The sequence below is a fragment of the Atheta coriaria genome, unplaced genomic scaffold, assembly GCF_025399875.1.
Source record: "Atheta coriaria isolate IRGN ID8LTWV9N9 unplaced genomic scaffold, Caltech_Dcor_3.1 hic_scaffold_3_pilon, whole genome shotgun sequence".
NCBI classification, from domain to species: Eukaryota; Metazoa; Arthropoda; class Insecta; order Coleoptera; family Staphylinidae; genus Dalotia; species Dalotia coriaria.
In genome coordinates, this window is record NW_027045445.1 from 9,555,674 (window position 1) to 9,578,423 (window position 22,750).

Below are 22,750 nucleotides of genomic sequence, written 5' to 3' on the forward strand. Positions count from 1 at the left end.
CCATGATAAAACAAACAAAACGCGTTTTGTCGCCGGTTGCCGCCGACGAGCAACAAAACTTGCGGCGCGCGGCGCAATGGTCGTCCGCATTGTGGTATCAGCTATGCGGTGGGTGTATTTCGAGTGAGTGGAATTTGGACATCAAAGGTATTTGCAACTGAGTCAGTCGTCGACTTCGGTCTCGGAGCACGTATGAAAATATAATTTTCCAAGGCATAATAATGTCAAGTAGCTACCTTTAGCTCTATCTCGAACATTTGCTATTTGAACCTTCAATTTGGATTAAAGTTTGGATAAATATGACCTCGAATAGTTCACAAGGTTATATTTGACGTGATGGGGAGGTGAAAATGTGTTGAAAGTTGTTATTTTTGGGAATGCGATTAATTTTTAAATTTTTGAATAGATAATGTTTTTGTAATATATGCAACCCAAACCACATAACCTAAAAATGTAAATTTTTCAAAATATGAGAAGTTTTTCACGCCTCGTAATAGTATATTAAGTATAAAGTGGCTAAACTGGTGTTTTTGTCACCATGTGACTAAAGCTCGTGACTAAAGTATTTTAGTCAGTTAATTTTGAGCTTTTGAGACGAAAATTATCATTTTAGGTTAGTCTAACCTAGAGTATAACCGAAAATAATTCAGTTTAGTCATTTTTTATCAAAAATATTTTGTTCTAAGTTAGGCAACCCAAACAACAAGACAAAACCGTGTTTTTTACACTTTTGCCTTTTAAAACTAAAAAACTAATTAAATAATCTAATCTAACCTATAATATAACCTAAAATTCTTCACATAATGAAGTTTTAGTTGATGGATAATAAAAATAATTAGTTTTCCACATGAAAACTTGTTTTCTAAGTTTTTTTCTTGTTTTTTTTATCAAGTAAGTTTTATTTCTGTGATTTTTTTCTTGTTCTAACCTCCTTGCAATTTTCTCTATGGCCGGATGTTCACAGCATTCGCATGACGAATGGCCAACCTGCAACAATTTTAATTTGCCAACCTCGGACCTGTCCCGACAATGAAACACCGGTCGCGGAATGCGACCGAGAGCAACAACGCGCATAAAAACATCAAATTTTATCACTAATTGCATCCCGGCAAATGGAGCACTTTTATGACTTCCTCCCTTTCGGACAATCTTTTCAAACATCCTCGCGACGCTTTTCACCGCCATTCCGGCGACCCTTGGGCGACTTTTATTTTCCACGCAAATAGAAACCCACCAAACAAATCTCCTTCTTTCTCCTGCTGCTTATATTCGCAAAAATATAAATCCCAATATTATTTCCGCTGCATTGTACTCGTACCAATCTTTGGAATTATTTATTTAACTTCTATTTTCTTCGGATTTTACTTTCTTGTTTTCGAGATCGACAAACAGGTATTTTGCTCGTATTTTGTACCTGTGACTGGTTATGCAATACCAAGTTCAGAGGGAGTTTACTTATTCAGTGCTTTGTTTATTGTTTATTTATTTAGACGCGGAAATGACGCGGCGGTGAAGTCTCGGCTTGATTCCGGAAGAAATTTCGGTCTTTGGCGGGCTGTGCCTAACTTTGAAGCGAGTGGCAGCCGCGTGTATTTAAAGTAAATGTTGATATTCACCGAGTTTGCCATATAAATCTGCGACGCATATAAAATTCATGCGGAATATTGAAAGCTTTCGCGAAGGAGATATATAAACGCAACGCATACAAATTCGTTTTTCTGTTACATCCAGAAATGACTAAATATAAATTAAATATTTGCTTTTGATTGATTGGAAATGAATATGAATATAGACGCAATCCGCTTAACAATAGCTGCAGAATATTAGCCAGATTTGAGGTTATGATAGTAGCCTGTGACCGACTGAATTGGGATTTCAAAAACATCAAAATTATACAAATTTATTATTTTTTCTACTTTTTCACGGTTTTGAGACACACAAAGTGGTACTTTAATCACGGATGGCCAAAGCCGTGACTAAAGTACTTTAGCCACGGGCTTTAGTAACGAGGTGGAGTTTGCGCCTGAGCATATTTTCAAAATTGAAAAAAGTCAAGAGAAAATATTAAAAAAGAAAAAAAAGAAAATTTATTAAGAAAATATTTTAAAAACAAAACAAAATCAATAAATAATATAAAAATATAAAAATAAATAATATAAAAATTGGTTTTTGGTTTACCTTTGCAAAATTCAATTGTTTTTCTTCTTTTCCCTTTTCCTCTTTGTACCTTCCCGAATTGTATAATGGGTCCACATCCAATCTATTAAATACTTGCAAATCGTTTATATATTTAACGCGTGACCGTCCTGTGCGGCCGGCCATTAGTTAAACAGAACAATGCCCGCTTCTCCTACGTTTCCGTGGCGACGCTTTTTCGGTTCTGGGAAAACTAAACTAAATTACTATCAATTTATCCCCCTTTGCGCACGGTTGCCCTGTGTCCACAATCAACTTGTATTACTTTCCACCTCTGCACACAACCGGTTACCGTTTTAAAGATATAGGTATAGGTATATAGCTATAAGCTATAAGTATCAATATAAGCTGGAGATACAATTCAAAATTATTGCATTGTATTGCGTTCTTTGCGAAAATTGTTACAACAAAATATTGCAGGGACATAAAGCGGAAATTGGCGGAAATTGTATAACTTGCTGATTAGTTTTAAACCTCACGTCTCACATGCATTCGAAAGCTCGGAACAAATGAGCGCACATATTGGCTACTAATTTCTTGGCTCAAGCGGAAATTGCACGGAGAGAGGCATCGATTTCGTGCATGCAGCAGATGGCTACACGTGTACAAACATGAAGTACGAGATATGAAATAGCTACATATATGCGCTCATTCAGAGAACGCGGAGGAAATTTACAAGCGTTTCTATCAATTTTGTACAAGTGGGTATTACGCATCACATATGCATAGTTTTAATGAATGTGGATTCATTAGTAATATAGGAAAAAAAAACAGAAAAACGCAATTTACTGTTAATTAATCTTCATTTAACTTTTAACCCTTATTTTCCCATTTTAAAGTTTTTATTTTTTGACTAAATGAAGTTTATGTTATTCTCAAAGGTATAATCTATCTGTACGATAAAATTTATCAAAATTGGTTGAGTGGTTTTCGCGTGAAAGCGTAACAAACATACAATTAAACTTGAATTCATCAATATCTTTTTATTAATGCATTTATTTTAAAAATTCAAAACAAAAATAATTTTATCTTTTCATAGAACTCATCAACATTTATAAAACTCTAAACATTTCATAATAATAACCATAATAACAATATTTACCTATTCAAACCCTCATAACCCCAACATTTTTACTCTCTGTAAATAAAAATTTCACTTTCATGCAATTTTATTTAATGCATACCCACTGCTTATAAGTGTATGACGGGCGAGCAGTTAGTGTATTTGCCTTACTTTATCCGCGTAATTTGCACCGGTTTCCTCGGCGCTCGGATGGTAATAGCCCTTGGGTTTCCCACGATAGTGTGGCAGCGAGCGCATAATGGTAACGCACTAACTGCGGAGAGCGGTAACAAATTACCATCTGAGGATGATGCGCTCACGTGCGTGCTCTATCTGGGCGGCGGCGGCGGCAGCGAAAAGCGTGCAGATGAAGATCGGGGATAGCGTCGCAGGCTCTACATCGTGTATCATGCGGATGCGCAGATACCCTTTTCGCCAAAAACGCAAACCTCTTTAACGCATTCGTGGATATCTTTTTGAGGGGCGGTGCAGGGGTGGCAAGGGGTCTAGGCGATTAACTGAGAGAAGCAACATCTGGCAGTGAACGCAGATAGTTCTATCTTATCATATTCTAGGAGTTGGAAAGGTTTTTTAACAGAGTTTTTAGAAAAAATGATTTTTTTTTTGGAAAAAAGTGAAAATGGTTTGTTTGTGTCGCTTTTACCCAAAAACTATTCAACTAATTTTGATACATTTTTGTATGTAGATAGTTTAGACCACGGAAAATGATATAGGCTACGTTTTGTTGCAAAAATATAACTGGAAGGGTGTAAAATAAGGGTTGAAAATTAAATTGGGAATTTTTGTTAATATTTGGTTATTTTTGGTTATAAAATTCAACACGAAATGGCGTTAAAACGTATTATTTTAGTTTTTGCAAATAATAGCTTCATTATTTGCAATTATAGAAGATTTACACTCGCATACTTCTTCAACTAAGTATTTGCTTTGTTGATGACAAAAAAGAAAACACAACGAAAACTCTTCGCAAGTCTGCGCGGCGCGGCAGCCGCGCTTGTTCCCGCACATTATTTTCTATCACCGCCACCAGTGCCGCCGCCGATGCGAAACGAGCCCGCAAAGTTTACAAAATGTAATTATACAATCCAACCGCCTTTATATACGCGTGTTGGCAATGGCGGCGCAGCCATGCGCCTGCAAGTCAAATTATATCGCGCAATTTCGATACACTGCTTGCTGTTTTAAGAGAATCTTAAAGAGGTTGAGGAAACTTTATGGGGCTATTTCGCAGGCAACACACAGCGCAGTTGAGTGTATTAAGTTGCGGAAGATTTATTGTTTGGTAACTGCGATCAAGTTTAACGATATTTGCCGAGTTTCGAGTGTGTTGCGAGAATTAATATTGACTCACATATAATCTTCCTGTGGCGTGTTCAATTATTCGGAGATAATAGTTTTGATTGTGTTTGCTGAACTTGTAATTAATTTATTCCGACAACTTCAGGTAACTAAACATAGTTAAATTCATTATTTCATTGTTTTGATTTTAAAAATTTTATTTTTTGCGTTTTTTCTTGGGTAAATTGATAAAAATAATTTTTGTTTGCGAAATATGTTTATTATATAAATTGGCAATTTATTCGCAACGTCAAACACATAATCTATGAATATTTTTACTCGTGTATATAATTTTAAAAGATTTCATAAACAAGTTGCGCCCCGAGGTGAAATATTAGCCCGCCTGCATTCGAGACGGAAAAAAGAAACGATAATGGAACATTAATCGAAATTGCTCAAAGAGAAAATTATTAAATTCGCCTCTCGAACAAATTCAGTGGAAAAATTGTAATTTCATATATCGATTTTCGGCGTTTGGCGCGCGCGTGCGAATTAATCTAAACCGTGTCAGTGAAAGCAATATCAGAAACCTGGCGAGAGCAAAAATTAGATTTCCCGAGTAATCCACGTATAATTGAGTAATACTCACTCAACCTCGCGCCTCAAATTTCGCATTTGATGTGCGAACTTATCGTCTTTTTCGTCCCCGAAGCCACCTGACGTCCTCCCACACTTTCTCCCTCAGCGGCTTTATGTCTTAATGACTTATGGTCTCAAACTGTCGCAATAAATTGCTCACAGTTGTGTTAACATTTCAAATGAGAATTATATAGGCGCGATGCTTTACTCGTAACTTTGGGATGTGTATGAATATTCATTTGTGATAATTATTTATAAATATCTCCAAAACTAATAAAGTTAAATTAATGTATTTGACAAAAGTTTATTTCGTATTAAATTCTTGATAAGATTTCGTAAACATTTTATTCATAGTATTTTTTTGTTAGAAGTTACCGACGTTTTTCTAAATTTTTGGCAATTTTTTTTTGAAAATTTTAATTTTGTTGATTATAACTTCTTTAAAAATAAATTTTTTAATTCTGAATGTACTGATGAAAAAATTATCATTGTAGCTAAAATACTTTACGAGTAATTTACTTTTTAATTTTTTGATTTTTTGCCTAACTAAAAGTTATGTTTTTGTAGGTTACGAAACGACAGGCAGCAAAATTCACCAAGGAATACTAAGAGCGCAGAAAACTGGCTAAGTGAGTAATTAAAGTTTTGTTTTCCGCAGTCTTCTCTATTTTCTTCTTATTTATACCTCAAGTTTAAACTTCACAACTTTCAAGTATTTAAAAATTCAAAACACCACAAAAAATTCATGTTAGACATCAACAAAAATATTAAAACTGAATATTTCCTTGAAAAAATATTTAAAATTGAAGCAGACATGATGTTTGCCTGAAGATATTTACGCTCAAAAATGTTTAACCTATGTAAGATTGATTGTCAGACACGTTTGAGACCGAATGCGATTTGTTTTCTTGTGTGTCATGCGCGCACAGAACAAAGATCGTAAGTGAAACCTGGCGAGGATTTCAATAAGTATATTGCGACAGGAAATTGCGAGTAGGTAACAATCATGTGAGCGCACGCAATGGTTACATATCGTTGGCTTGAGGCCGCCGCCACTGCCACCGCCTCGCGCTTTGACGTTCCATTTATAAGCGTTAATCAAGTCTTGCCAAGACAATTAAAGTTCAACAATGGAACAAGCGGGCGTGCCAGAATTATTTGGAGGTAATGCTGGTGAAATAGGTTTGGATAGGATTGGTTTGAGGTTAGTTTTCAGGGTTTTTCATTGTTGGCTTTATGAAAAGTGAAAAAAAAACAAATTTTTGCAAAAATTCGAGTTTTAAAAATTATTTTTTAGTTTTTATTTAATTACTCAAAAACTATTAGTGATAAAATGCTAACTCCTACATAAATTAGTAGAGTATAATATTCTACAAAAAATATATGATATTCATGTTATTTGCATTAATATACAGGGAGTTATAAACAATTAAAACTGAGTTTTCAAAAAAACAAAAAAAAATCGTAAATTTACTTATAACTTTCAATTAAAACTGATTATAAATTAATTTTTCACAAAATAAGATGTGAAATATACCGCTAAGTATTTTAGTGAAAAAAATATTAATATTCATCCATGCATTTCTGAATAATTAAACATTTTTCTCCCGTGCGCAGCGCCTCCACCATTCTTTTCCACGCGTGAAAAAACCTTTCTCTCCGCACGTTCATTAAAACCAGGACATTGTATATATATGAGAATTGCCTGCGACAAACGTCGCTTTCGTTTCTGTCGCTTTTCACCCTGCAACTTGCGGTCGTTATCATATTGAAGGGCGAACCTTTTTGCGTTCGGCCGAATGACGCCAATTGCAAAAGACTTTGGGGCACTCGTTGGCCTTTTTAATGTAGCCGACATGACGCTGATGCACAGCGCGCACGTTGATTGTGCGCTATAGACTTTTATTATTTCTCTTTTCCACACACACACACACGCACACAATAAACACACACAAAGGTAGCAGCGCGAAACGACACAGCATCACGCGCAAGATGAAAAAACGTGATGGCACGTGCAAACAAAAAAAACTTCGTTTGAAGGTTAAATTCGTGCTTGCGCGGGCGGAAAATGCTATTATCAAAGGCATTGTCATTGTTAACACGCGGACGTTTGAAAAATTTTATTTTATAAACGCAACAATTTGTGTTTTCTTTACACAGAGGAAATAGATTACGTATGCGTAATGATGTGAAAAGACATTTACATTGAGAATTCACATTGCACCCAAGCGGAAAATTTGACAATTTGTTAGATGAAGTAAATTGATCACGGGTCGTCATAACTAATCCCAGCTCAAAGTTTTGGCCTGCAAGGCGTCGCATTAATTAACTACCACTGCGATTGGATGACCCAAGCGCCTTGCAAATGGAAGAAGCTACTAATCGCAGTGGTCAGTCAATATTCACCAAAATCCGCAAGCGAAAATTGATGCTTTTCTGATGCCAGCTCAAACCCGGAAGCTAAAATGGTCCAAGCTGACTTAATGCCAGCGTCACCACTAAGGGACTCAAGGCCCTCATCAGATTCACGTATCTGTGGGGTAGTCCTGGAAGCAATCAGCACAAAGGGAACCAATTTTAACCAAACCACAATTCCAAAGACTTACAACCTGCAAGAAGCAAGGAACATTCGATTAGCAATAAAGATATTAGATATCCATTGAGTTCTAAAATGGGCCATGGGGCCTTGGATATTCTTTGTAGTAGTTGAAAGATAAATTGTGTTGTTGATGCGCTGTTGGACTGAAATTAAATTATAATAGCATATCGCAATCTCTTGTAGTCTTATCACGGATGCACTCATAATGACGACGATGCGAGCGGGTCCTGTGCCTCCGAGTGCACTCTATACAATTGCTCAACACAAACGTAGGCGAAGACCGTGGAGGAGCGTAGAATGGCTGGGCGAGTGTCTGCTGATGAAAGCTTCTTTATGCGCTTGCCAGCTTCAAATATCTGCTTCAATATTCTCCTTGGGGGCGCACTCGCTTTCGGCTTAAACTATGTGTTTCTCTAATAAGGTGAAGTGGGATGAGGGGCAAATGGGACAAGTGTATGGCCGGTATTTATTCTCAGAGAAATCTAAATTGTGCTTATGTAACCTAAAGAGGAATATATGATTTTTTGGTTTTTTGTTTATTACTCCAAAACTAATTAGCATAATGGGATGATTTTTTTAAAAATTGGTTTAGTGTTAATTAGTCTATCTAAATTATGCAATATTTCACCTATTATACTTTTTCTTCAACAATTATTAGGTATTTTGTGATAGTTTTTGGTGTAAATTTTAAGAAATGTCAGATTAATTTGTTTATAACTTTTTGTGTAATAGCGTTATTAACCACATCTTTACAGAATAACATTCCAATTTAACTAGTAACAGATTTGTGAAAAGAGTACTAGTCTATCATAAATAGTTTTTGAGTAATTTGTTAATAACTCCAACTTTTTAAAAATTTAATTTTGAAAATGTTGGGAATGAATTTTTATAGTTTTTAGTTAATTACTCGAAAACCAATTGACTTATTTTAAGTATTTTTACAAAAATAGGTTTAGTATGAATTTGTTAATCTGAATGATTTTATATTTGACAAATAATTAATCTTTATCAACAGTTATTAGACATTTAATGTAAATTTTGAGTGAATATTTTAAGAAATGTCACTTTAATTCGTTTATAACTTTTTATGTAGTAGCGTTATTAACAATACATTTGCGGAATTATATGCCAAATTTAGTACCTAACCAATTTCTGAAAAGATTATGACTTTATCACTAATATATTTTGAGTTATTTGATAATTAACTCAGCAACCTCAATTTCGAAATAAACATAATTGTGAATACCAATAAACAATGATGAATAACTCGAGTATCAATTAATATTTTGTAATTATTTATTCAAAAATCAAATCAGCAGTAAATTCTGATTCCAACTATAAACTTTTATAATGATAGCCATTTTTTATCAAAATTTACAAGCAAAATAGTGTACCCATCAATTTTTGTTCTAAACCGTATTTTAATTGCTTATAACTTTTTAGTCAATTATTAGATTGGTGAATTTTAAACTCAGATTAATACAGAATTCAATTAAGAATCCAGTATAAAATAATTAGTACGATTATAATTAATAGTTTAGAAGTTATTAATAAATTAAAGAAAAAAAGCATTCTTTTTTTGCTACTGCAGAACCCTGTGACAAAAAGCTGTTGTAAATTTGAAAAACATTAAATATAATGTCGAAATGATTATTTACACTGGAAAGATCAAAATAATAATTTCCCAGAACTAGATTTTAAATTCCTCTCTAAATAATAAATATTTAAAGCAAATTTTCTGCGCCCCTGTCAGAATGACTAAGATTGCAATAAATTCCGAGTGCGGCACAGTAAACGCCATACATTCCCAGCACGCAAGCGAACGGAAGCGAACAAGAAGCAGAGAGACCGTCCACGAGCATCATGAGCTCATTGCGCAAACATTTATGAAAATTGCAGCCCGCTCGCGCGCAGGGCCCCCGCACACTATGCATATCTATCACTTATGACGATGCGAGTGTGTTTTCAACAAACAGCGCCGAGAATAGAAAAGCGCGGTGCCAGCGCGCTGCCTTGGAACGAGATGATAAAGACAAATGCACGAATTAAGCGACGAGCAAAAGACTCGCAGCCCGTCTGCGACTAGTTATGTTGGCGAATATTAGAGTAAAACGTAGTATTAATGGCGGCGCTGGGGATGAGTGGTGGAGCGAATGTGGCGCACGAAATGTGTGGAGTGAATTTGACAATGTTATTGATGGCGGCTGAGTGCGCCTCGCGAAAAACGCTTCTTGTGTGTGGTGTGTGTACGCGCGCGCTGCTTCAAACGAGGATGAATTGAAATTGTTTATTTAAAGTGTTGCGTTGTTTTATCAAGGAGATTCAAGCAATGAGGGTGGAAGTTGAGTGCAGATTTTTTTAACCTCAAAAAATTTTAGTTTTGATTAAATTTGCCGTGGAGAAAATGAGAAAAATAGAGTTTTTAAAGTTTTTTGCTAATTACTCGAAAACTAATTGACTTATTTTAATGATTTTTGTAAATATTTGTTTGGAATTTATTTTTTTATCTAAATTATTTTATGTTTATTACTTTCTTTGGTGAATACGTAATCCATGTTGTATATTTATAAAAAATATTTATTTATTAAACATTATACGTGATTTTGGATTTACAATTGTAATTTACAATTGTAAATTGTAAATTGTACAAGGTATTTACTATTGTAAATTGTACAATTTACAATTGTAAATTACAATTGTAAATCCAAAATCACGTATAATGTTTAATAAATAAATATTTTTTATAAATATTTTATGTTTGGTGAATAAAAGTTTTTTACCAACAATTATTGGACATTTAGTTAACATTTTGGTATAAATTTTTAGAAATGCCACCTTTATTTGTTTATAACTTTTTGTGTAATGTTGTTATTAACAATATCTTTACGGAATTATATTCCAAATTTAACTAGTTACAAATTTGTAAAAAGAGTATCAGGTTATCGCAAATAGTTTTTGAGTAATTTGTTAATAACTGCAACTTTTGAAAAATTTAGTTTTGAAAATGTTGGAAACGAATTTTTATAGTTTTTAGTTAATTACTCGAAAACTAATTGACTTATTTCAAGTATTTTTGCATAAATATGCTTATTATTAATTTGTTAATCTAAATGATTTCATATTTGACAAATAATTGATCTTTATCAGCAGTTATCAGACATTTATTGTGAATTTTCTGTGTATATTTTATGAAATGTCACTTTAATTTGTTTATAACTTCTTGTAGAATAATGCTATCCACAACATCTTTTCAGAATTATATTCCGGATTTAATCGGCAATAAATTGGTGAAAAGAATTTAACTCTATCACCAATACTTCTTAAGTAATTTGATAAAAACCCCAACAATTTTTATCATAATTTTCAAACCAAAGCGTTTCTTACTTTAAAAATGTAGGAAATGCACTTGAATGCTGGTTTTGTTTGCATGTTTACCTTGTAACCGGAAGCTCCCAACAAAAACCCAATGCACACATAAGCAAACAAGAAAACACTCAATAAACTCCATCGGTGGTTGCACTACCACTCGCTGTTTTAACTTACCAACTGCATAATCATTAATTCAATGTGCAGTGAAGCTGATTCAGTTTTCGGCAATCTTCTATTATAAACTTAACCAATTTAAATCTTCGGCAAGTTTGACAACGTTTGGTATATTGCTCCAGCGTCATATTTCGTATTTAACCCGAAACCGTTGGCGTTAATACTCGGCGCGCAACTCAAGATGTCTCTGATTTCATGCGGGTTTTCCTCCTTCGCCGCCGCCGCCGTTAAAATCTGATACTTCCACTCGGCGCACAATTTTCCCCGATTTCGTCCTGTGTCTATACTCGGGCGCGCAAAGTACATTCATCATTAATGACGAATTAACATCGAAAATGGGTTTCTAATGATATGGGTTGTCGCAATAATATTCAAATGCGCGTGTAGACATGGACCACCACCACTACGCTGATATTATTGTGTTTTCTTGTGTATACCGGTATCGTTATCGCGCGCCGCGATGCGAGCGTCGTATTTCCATAAATTACCATCCAGATTGTTCCCACCTTTATTGGGTTGCTGCCGCCGTTGTTGCTGCGCGGAGCAACGCTCCTAATGACGGCAATACTGAATCTTGCGAGCAGTTGCTCCGCGTGCAGAGTTTAATATTAATAGATCTCTTATGGCGCCGACACGAGCCGACGAACACTTAGTTGTGCATACGGAAGTTTTAATTAGTGCGCCACTCTCTTAATCCGAAGGGTTCGAATTTTGATACTGAACTCGTTTACTGATTTAATAACATTTGAATTATGTTTATTTATAGGACGAAAGGTTAGTTGTTTGCATCGGTGCAGTGAATATTCAAAAGTTTTGACATTTCATAATTATAGGCAACCCAATATACGTGCGCGAGCAGGTGGTTTGGATGCAAGTGTAACCTTGACATCATTCGACTGCAAAAAGTTGTGAATTATGAAAAAAGTAAATTAAATTATTATTTATTACGTTACAAAACAAAATATTTAGTACTTTTAGTTAATATTATTGGAATCATGTTTATATAAATGGCATAAAGTTAGTTGTTTGCTTCAGCGCAGTGAATATGCAGAAGTTTTGATACTTTATAACTATAGGCAACTAAATATACAGCGCAAGCAGGTGGTTTGGATGCAAGTGTAACCTTGGCGTCATTCGACCGCAGCGCGTCAAATGAGACGGTTGTGAATTTTGTAATTGCAAGTTAAATTTTTGTTTACAACGGTTTTACTATGAAGAAGTGTTGTGAGAAGTATCGTAATTGTGTCCTGATGAATTTATTAAGGCTGTGGTGTAGAATGTAAGTACAATTTACTAATCGTAGAAATAATAAAAGCAAACCGATTCCTGTTGTGGTAGTGACGCTGCGCACAGTGCGCATGCGCCCCAACATCTTTTTTATTAAATCACAAAACAAAATATTTACAACTTCATTCTTATTTTTATTACATAAAATGATTCATTTATACTACTTCAACCAACATTTCAGCTGCCAGACACGTTTACATACCTACCCTTCTACTTTACAACACATCCTCGCGTTGTCTTTAATTCAAATTCAATCCGCATACGTTTTTTGCTGTTTATTTTACTGTATCTACACCCGCGTACCCCGAGGCTGTTTGCAGTTTAGATATATACTTTATACGCACCCCAAAACACCAAAAACTCATATTTCGGTATTGTTTTCCCAGTTGAAGTTGGAGTTGGAGTTGGAGTTTTATTTCAATTCATATTTTAGGCAATATGTTGTTCTTTTACGTGCCTATTGTGGTTCGATTGATAATACCACTATTGACCGCAATCCATCGCGTACGAGCATAAAATTTGTTCATGCGAAGCTCATGCCATCATAAAAAATTCATCGCACACTTCTCTGGCCGCAAGCAAACTTCCTGCCTGCGTGGCTGACCTTGCTAAACAACCGAAAATTCTATTTCGAATTCCACCGCACTAACCTACGAAATATTTGCTATTCTACCAGGTTAATTCAGTAATTATTATTCGTGTAGATTTTAATTTAAAGAAAATGAGTTGAAAGAGGTGGAAAATGCTATTTCTCTGATTGCATTCAAAAAAAACTTTAATCGCTTAATTTTCACTTTTAAAATTTTGTTTTTGCAACAAAAAGTTGTTGATTTACTTTTCCATAGCCAAAAATATCGTCATACCAAAATTTGTCAAAATGGGTTCAGTAGTTTTTGTGTTAAAGCGGCACAAACAAACAAAAAAACTCACATTTGCCTTTATAATATTACATTACATACAAAATATTGATTTTTACATGAAATAGGTTTTAATTTTTTTTTTCTGCGATGTTTTGCGGCGTTTTGCGTGTGTTGTTTTTTGTGATTATCACATCTCCGTTGTTTTATTTATTTTTTGTTTATCGTACGCACAACTAACTTCCGGAATGTGCCCGCGCTCTTCGTGCGAGAGAATGAAGACGCCCGCAGCCCGGCGGCGGCTTTCGGCTTCCCGATTCGCAAACTATTGGGGGCGAAATTGGATTGCGTGGTTTTCGGTCGTTTTCAATTGAATCCGGGGCGCATGCCGGGACCAAGCCACTCCACCCCCGCGTGCGCCCGCACCAGGTTAGTGAAACGGATTCTTTTGGGAATTGACTGCGCACTAATGAAATTATAACGAAACACACTGGCGCGTCATTAAATCAACAGCGCTCGGGCACTGACGAAGATGAGGCGCTGCGATAATCGCCGCCGGCGTTGTTGATTTTAGTTTTCGCGCCAGCGCGCCACATAAAAATATCCCGCACTAGCCAAACCAACACGGGTGGAACTTCTAGATGGAGTATTAAAACACTCTGTCTTCGAAAGTGAAGTAAAGTAAAGCAAGAAAAAAGAGTTGTAATAGGAAGCAATAGAACTTCCTTGAAGCGTCGGAGCATGTTGGTCTAACGCCACGATTGAAGACGATGAAATTCTTATTCTTACCTCGATTGAGTAAGTTTTTACTCCCGCGCCGCCGAACTCAAATTGAACCGAATTGACTTTTCAACCTCCGCTCGCCGTGTTTGCGCAGAATCTCCAAGCAGTCATTAAAATGTACGGCGCATTAAGTCAATTAGTCGATTGTTTGATGAAGTTGCAGTTTGTGCAGCGCGCGAGACAACTATAACAAGATTGAACTCGCGTTGGAAACTTTAGCGCGTAGGCAACACGAAAGCAAATTACGAAAGTATCGCATTCTCTGATATGCGGTGTTGGCAGAGTGCGTGTGGTGGTGGACGCGTATCTAATGAAAGCTGACGTTAATTAATGCGCGTTTGTCGGCGCAAAAAGCTAATTAATTTCGATTCGGCGCCGAACAATCCAAACAAAGACGGGCGTCCATCTACCTACCCACCCCTTAATTAAGCGATAGACTGCAGGGTGGTAGTTTTCGGACGCATCGCTCGAACGCGAATTTTTTATTTTAATATTTGCGTTTAATTAATTTCGTAACAAGCCGGCCAGATGGAGCGCGAAATATTTCACGCTTCATTTAACCACGCTTCTCGCTTTAATCATTAATTTCGTGCGTTTGAGGATTTTTTTTCCCTTCGAAAATGAAATCTGTAAAATTCGAATTTAGCATATGGATACTTCAAAGATAACTCGCAACTGGCAACTTGTTAGAACTCAACTTTCTTCACTTCTCCACTTCCACTCTCCGTTGGGCAAAAATGCGTAAACGAAGTCTCGGTTTCGGCGTTTCGTGAGCCACACACGAGTAGATTTTCATTATGCAAATGAAAATGGAAAGTCGAAACTTTTTCTTTTCACCGCTGTGCTTTCGTGCTTTCGCCGCCGCCGTAAACAAAACACAACGCGTAAAAAACATATTTTATTCGGGGCGTTGTATTTATATAGAAAACGCCTGCTGGGGGGTGTCGACTTGAAGAATGGAGTTAAACAAGGTGCTCTATAAAAATAAATAAACGTAATCGAATCGCGTTGGCAACCGGGCGTGTTCGAAATTGGATGGTGGATATTTTTTTCTTTAGACGCTCTCGTTTTCAATAATTTTCCGAAACGAAATTGAAAAGAAAAATGATTGTAGGTCGTCTGAGGCCCGGAGGGCCTGCGATGTAAACAAATTATCAAAAGATGTTTGTTTGTGCTACATATTTGGAAATGAATCGATTTGCAAAAAATAATAAGAAAATAACAACGGAAAAAATTAAAATTTATAAATGGTGGAGGTGCCACGGTGTTTCTTGAATGCAGAATGCGTTAGATGGTAAATCATCCGGAGTGAAACTATAACCGTAGCGGAGATAAGACTTCCTAATTCTGATTAATAGTTTCTTGCGCGCTGCAAGCAAAATATAAATTCAGATTAGGCTCTCTGTTTAGATATATAAAAGTAATGCAATAATAATAAATTATAAAACAACAGAAATACAAACATTTTATTACTTGTTACATATTTTTGTTTTCATGTTGTTATATATCAAGTAAAGATAAATATTTTTTAGGTAAAATGTATTTTTTTGCATTTCCATTTTTAAATTGCTTGTTTTTCGATGGTTTTGTGACGTGACTAAAGTACTTTAGTCACGGGGTGGGGCTTGCGTTAGTTCTGCAAACGCTCTTTACTTTCGCTTTTAATCAATCTCGTGACTAAAACTTTAATTTATCCACTTGATACTTAATATACTTTTAACGTAAAACATATTTTTACTAAAAATAAAGAATTTATTCCATTTTGTTCAATATTTATTTTTAATTTAACAATAGAGAAACACATTTCATATCTCATAAACTCCGAATGTAATAATATCTGCACATTGCTCGTTAATGCACTAATAAAATGCGCACACATTTATTACAAGAATGTGTCGCTAATGTCCACCGCCGCTGTTCGAAGGCCAGCATCCTTCGCGAGCGCATTGTGCGCGTCCCTTATCTGCTTACAAACGCGCGGGGCGAGCACGTATAAAATTACACGGAAACGTAATATATTTCATAACATCTATTACCTACCCGTGCGCGTATTATTAACATGAGCGTAATAAACTATAAATTTTAGATGCGCAAATGCCGAAATAAGCGACGACGACAACAACAAGTACCGGCGCGCGGTGTTCAAGTTGTTTACTCACCTCGTCGTTGTCGTTTTTTCCCGGCGCAATATTTGCGAATGCTTTTGCAAGTTAATTATGTTTTATGTGTGCTTTAAATAAATAAATCACGACGTGTTAATTTATGCATAAGTTACGCTAAGACTAACTATGTCAAATCACCCCGGATGACAAACTTAGTTTATGGCGAAACTCGGCATGCGACTAAGTTGGTGGTTGGTTCGTAAAAGCATAGTTGTTGTTTGGAAAACTTTCCAACTTTTTCATAACAATATGTTTCAATTTTAACTTTTAAACTTTGCGAAACTACACATAACTACACAATATAGATTTCAGCGCTGTAGTTTTATGTTATAAATATGAAATGAAATCTACCTACGCATATGTTATTTTTATCTTGTGTGGGATGTAATACTTGTTATATTTTTATATAGATGTAGTTTTGTAATGTGATTATATCATAAAATTTATTTATGTTGTTAAGCCGCTTGCGATTTATTATAATATAAGGACGTGTCGCGTCGTGGGCTGAAACCCGGCCTCGGTGTCAATAAGAAAGCAAAGAGATTGATTCGGCTCGGCGTAGGATGCGTTCGATGTTTCCAATTTGCATAGCTTTTGTGGCCCGGTTGCTAAGATACAAACAGTAACCCTAGGTGGCATCTAGGTCTGTGAACTTGAGGAATATCAGTAACACAATTTTTCACGTTTTTTTTGTCATGTGTAATTTGATTTTTGTGGATAAATGACAAGAGGTTGGTAAGATGCTAGGGACAAAAATATATTTTTTAGATTTCCACCTTTATAAGCCGTTTTCCACGGTTTTGAGACACAAAAAGTTGTATTTTATACACGGATGGTCACGGTCGTGACTAAAGTACTTTAGTCATGGGTTTTAGTCATAGTGGAAGTAGAAAAAATACCGAAAGCAAAAGTTTTTAAACACTCGATTGATAAATCACTCCTTCTTAATCAATCTCGTGGTTATAGTGGCATTTAGCGCACTTGATACTTAATGTACTATTAAACACGAATAATGATTTTTCATTTATTTTTAGAATTAACATAAATTGCGTTTCTAAAATTTCTATTCCTAATTACAATGTGCATCCACATTTCACATTAAATTAAAATTCACACAGCTAACTAATATTATCTATTTCGCTCCCTGAACATTGCCAACATGCCGCGTGATCGCATTCGATCTAAACCCCCCTAACTGATAGTCCGTGAGCATGCAACGTAATTCATAATTGTTTATTGTAATTGCGAATAGCTGCCAGCAGGCACGCTGGACGTGTGTGCATCGAATGTGCGGCCGTAAACGTTTGCGCAAGCGGCCGGACATAATGGCCTTAAAGGACACAGATAAACGACCTGCGGTCACATAAACTGCATGCGCCGGTCAACTCATATATATTATGATTATTTGTTATTGCAAATTATGCCAATTAACCAGGGGATATAATTTTTCAATTGCTTAGATTAACAATATATATTTAATCACTAACTTTTGCTCGCGACTTCGTCCCGGTAGTGTTTAATAAAAACATAATTCGTTTTTACTCCTTTGTTCTAGACATAGTATGTGTCAATTCTGTCAATAAGATTCGCAATTTTATTTTAAAGAAATTAATTATATAAACAATTGCTAATAATGCACTTCAGCGCGCCATCTCGTATTCAACTATTTAACTATAACTATGATTGAATCTCAATGCCAACTTTTATCCTATAGAAAAGGGCTGTCATTAGGGTTTTCCCGGCAATTATTTGATTTTTCGTGCCGTAAAAACCATCCTTGGACTTTAACAAACATTAAAAAAAAAGAATTGACCAAATTAGTTGAGGCGTTGTTGACTTATGCGCTTACCAACAAATTTTGCGATTAATTTTTATATTATAGATAATCAAAATTAATAATTTCAACACTTGTTGCAAAAATATTCAACATTCAACAAACAAGCCATCTATTTAATTATGCGTGATTCAGTTTGTTGTACTCGTATTCGTATGCAATGGTTGTGGGTGAGTTGCCGCTTCGTGCCCACAATTCTGTTCGGCTGATTAATGAGCGCATGTAGAAGCATTGCCGGGATAATTGTGACAATATAGATACAATATTGTATTCAGCATGTTGCATCCCTGCCGAGGAGCAGAGAGAGGAGTAGATGTAGCGCATGATGTAGTGATATAATTGATCAAACGTGAGCGCACGGTTTTATTTATCATCGATAATAATTAATCAGCGCATTGTGAGCGTGGCGCTAAATTCATCGGAACCAGAGTGAATTAAATTTTGCAAATTAATCGTGCGAGCGCGCGTAGTTGGTGCACAATGGCTTTTTCATTAAGCGGCCGTTTCGCATAATTTATGTTAAACAGAATGACGTAATCAAAAGCGTAGTTAGATTTTCATGCGTGGTTAAAGTGATTGCAATTGCGTAATTTTGGAATTATTTTTGGGTTGGGTTTTAATTTACATTTACCATGTATTGTACATTGGAATGGTTTATTGGCAAGAATTAAAATAAATTTTGAGGTTAGGTGGGTTTTAGGATTTGAGTTTTTAAAGTTTTTGAAGAATTTGATGAGTTTTTGACTTAAGCACTAATTTAATAATATTTATTCTAAAATAAATGTACAGAAGTACATAAAAATGAGTATATGTATGTATGTTACTCATATACTCTTAAACGGCTCATTCGATTTTGATGAAATTTTTAGACGATATACAGATTGGTTTTGTGGGTAATATTACAAAGTTTGGTAGGGTGTAAAATAAGGGATGAAAGTTATTATGGAGATTTTATCATAATTATAGTTATATAATTCAGACACAGAAGGCGCAACAAGACACTTATTTGTTTTAACTTAAGGGGGTATTCTACTCTAGAGGCATGAATTTCATGTGATTTTTGAAAGGCCGTAAAAAAATCTATGAAGAGTTTCACCATCCATTTTTTTAACACTTATTTATTAATGTTTTGAGAATACAAAAAATAAATAAAAATTGAAAAAAGTTCAAAATTTTAAATTCCAGCAGGTGATAAAGTGGGGGGTCCCAAAAAATTGGCACGTGACCGTACCCATGATTTTAGCCCTCCAAGTGATATGAAATGAAAAAAAAAAGATTGTTAATCTAGAATAATGTCGCAATCGAATGAACTACGGACAAGTGAAAAAAATTTTTTTTTACAAAATGGCGACTGTTGAAAAGTGATTTTTTCACCCTTGTTTTTTGATATACTAGATTTTTTTTGGAATATTTAAAATCGGAATTTAGGGATAAGCGTAGTTCATTCTAAAGAAAAGTCTATAAAGAAGACCCTATAAAAATTTCAAGTAAATCGGTTCAGTAGAAGTTGAGAAATCGTGGGTACCGTCTCGAAAAATACAGTTTCGAGAAAAACACGTTTAAAGTTTCGCGTCAATGCGAACCAGTTTGGATGCCGCGTCACCAAAACGGCTATATCTCGGAAAATAATTTAAATTTTGAAAAATCCTCTTGTACACGTATTCTTGAATAGTTAAACTTTGAAAATATCAAAAAAAAATCGATTTTTTGAAATCTCTAGAGTAGAATACCCCCGTAAAAATGTATGTATTAGTAAATTATTTACAAGCCTATTCGGTCAATTTGCTCCAAATGAATAAACTAGAATCATTTTAAAATTAAATTAAATTATAATATTATAAAATCGCAAAATATTTGCTTTAATTGCACTGAACCGAAAATATTCGAATTTTTAATGAAATTTAAACAATGAAATTAAAACAACGGTCCGGTCCGTTTGAACATATTTGTTGATTGCAGCGCACGTTATTATTGCAGCGCGCGCGTTTCAAAGTGCATTCTAATCAGCGAATGTCACAGATTCCAAACTAGGTAAACCTGTTGCTGATTTACTGATGTTTGTCGCTCGATAATCAATGCATGCAAATTTTATACTGTGTGAACAGAGATTTAATTAATTTTAAATTTCATTCCTATTATTGCATCGCACATACTCATAGTACAGATATAATCTATATCACATCGGATAGTTTTTAATTAAATATAAATACGATTAAATAATATTTTGTTGCGTTTAAACAAAAACAAGTTGAAAATTTTGTGAAAAAATTAAAAAAATAAAAAATTTCAGAAGGTCTACACCTTCCCTTCTGTCGATTGTGCTATGTAATATTCGACGTCGTTGAAATTCATATGCATTCATGCGACGCACGAATTGTGTCTTCAGACACGTCCGTTTTCTCGACATCCCCATCTCCACACACCCGCACGCATTGCCAAAGCGTCCGCGACGTAATTCCTGTGCAATTCAGCCGATCTCGAATTCGGCGCACGACTGAATGTGAACATGCGCAAACACCTCGGCATTGCCACGTCAACACACTAGACTGAGGTTTATGCTGGGCGCGAGTGATGCATCGACGTTGAATTGACCTAAGAAAGCTTAACTCTACCGTTTTGGGCCGCCGGCAGCAATGGCCTGGTTGTAATGTTTATGATTATGACATTGGTGTAGTCGTAGTCGCTTGCTGTTGTCTCCTCTGCTATTCAGCTTTGACTAACAATATAGGGTCGTTTGTGAATCCATATACAATGGATATGGTGCACTCCTTTGACTGCAATTCCCGGAAAGTAATAGGTTGACATTATTGTTATTATCGTCTTTGTTGTTCAATGAATTACATTTCAATGGATTGTTGAGGTGTGTGCTATGTTTGATCGCAAGTTTCAATCATTGGCAATGAACTGTCATTGTGATTAGATAGGCAACCAAACATACACAATAATTTTCTGTTTGAATTCTCGTTTATTTTAAATTTTGAAAAAATGTTTTGCAAAAATTTCCGGAAACAAGTTTAATTAATGTTCAATGAATTGCTGCATTGTGTGCTATGTAGACAACCAAATATACACAATAGTTTTCTATTAGAAAATGCACTGCATATTTGGTTTTGATGAGTTAATGTGCAAAATTCACGCGAAAAACGTTTAACTTGTTAATTTATTACTCAATGAATTAAATTTTATAGAAATGTTGATTTTATTAAATGTTTGATCACAAAGGTCCAACCTCATATTATGACTACATAGGCAACCAAATATACACAATAATTCTCTATTAAAACACACCGCTGTATTTTCGTTTTTGATGAATTGATGCGCAAAAATGCACCCGAAACGTGTTCGAAATTTCAGCAAACATTCAACGAGGCCGCGCACGACTTGCAAATGAGCGGTAATAACGGGTAATAGGTATTTTGCCGCGTGGCGTGTTTGTGCAACGAATTGCGTTCGGGACACATCCGCGCGCACCCGTTTCCCGCTAATCCGCAGCAAAAACAATTCGGATGCACGCACATCCGATCCGCGCGTCGATATTCTCCTCGTCGCGCTTCCCGATTCCATCAATCCCAATCCGAACGTGGTTTGTCCCACCAACCCGCGCCCTTCGCCGATAGGCAATCAGCGTTAATGTGACGGCGCCAATGTTTATGTACCATTTGCTGTTTACAATAAACGCAGGCGCATGCATGACGGGCGCGAGGAGCGCTGCTAATTGAATATTGTTTAACTTTTAATTGAATCGGGGCTTTCTCATCAACATCGATATCCATCTGCTTCATAAATGTCACGGCCTCATCTGATTAATCAGATGTAGATTTGGATTTATAACTAACTATTCATGTCGGATTGAAAATAGACTCGGAACTCTGATTGTATAACGTGATGCCCGGCGCCTTCACATGTCAATTCAATTTAATTTTGTATTTTGTATTCATTATCAGCTTATATTTGGCTGAAAATCAAATTCAATAATTTTTCTTATTAATTCATAAAATTTTTGATTTATTAATAATCAAAATTAACTTTCAGTTTTAATGAATATTTGTGTTTTATTATTAATATTTTGACTGAAAACACTTTCAGCGTTAAATTTAATTCGAGTTTAATTTAATTCCCTCTGCCCACGCATAAATATTGTATTATTTATTTATATTTGTTGTTTTTAACTTTTTGGGCAGTGATTGAATGAAATTATTATTACTCATCTGCGTCAGCTGCGTTAACTGAATGTGTCCGAATAAACCGGACGCGTTGAACGCTAAATATTTTATTTGTAAAACTTTTTAACGTAAATGCCGCACTTAAACCTGCCGCCGCCAGCTGATGCGCGAAATTTAGCAGCCGGAAAGTGAAATCATATCACGCGCATGCGAGTATACTTTTTAATTGCGCCGTAAATAAGTTTTACTGATTTTAATTTGTTTCTGTTTTGTGTTGCAGAGATGGGCTAACAACAGAATTTAATAAATCGTCTCCAAAATGTAA

The 22,750-nt window shown here is 35.4% G+C and overlaps 1 protein-coding gene across 4 annotated transcripts in view; it reads left to right on the top strand.

Annotated features, from left to right (window-relative positions):
• LOC135803978 (5-hydroxytryptamine receptor-like) overlaps positions 1–22,750 on the top strand; it is a 99,712-nt gene that overhangs the window by 39,650 nt on the left and 37,312 nt on the right. For 3 of the 4 annotated variants that reach the window (XM_065317732.1, XM_065317731.1, XM_065317733.1), the window contains 2 exons: positions 5,765–5,826; positions 22,706–22,746. The gene's annotated coding sequence lies outside the window, so the exon portion shown is untranslated. The remainder of the gene's footprint in view (positions 1–5,764; positions 5,827–22,705; positions 22,747–22,750) is intronic. The other variant, XM_065317734.1, reaches the window with a different exon arrangement.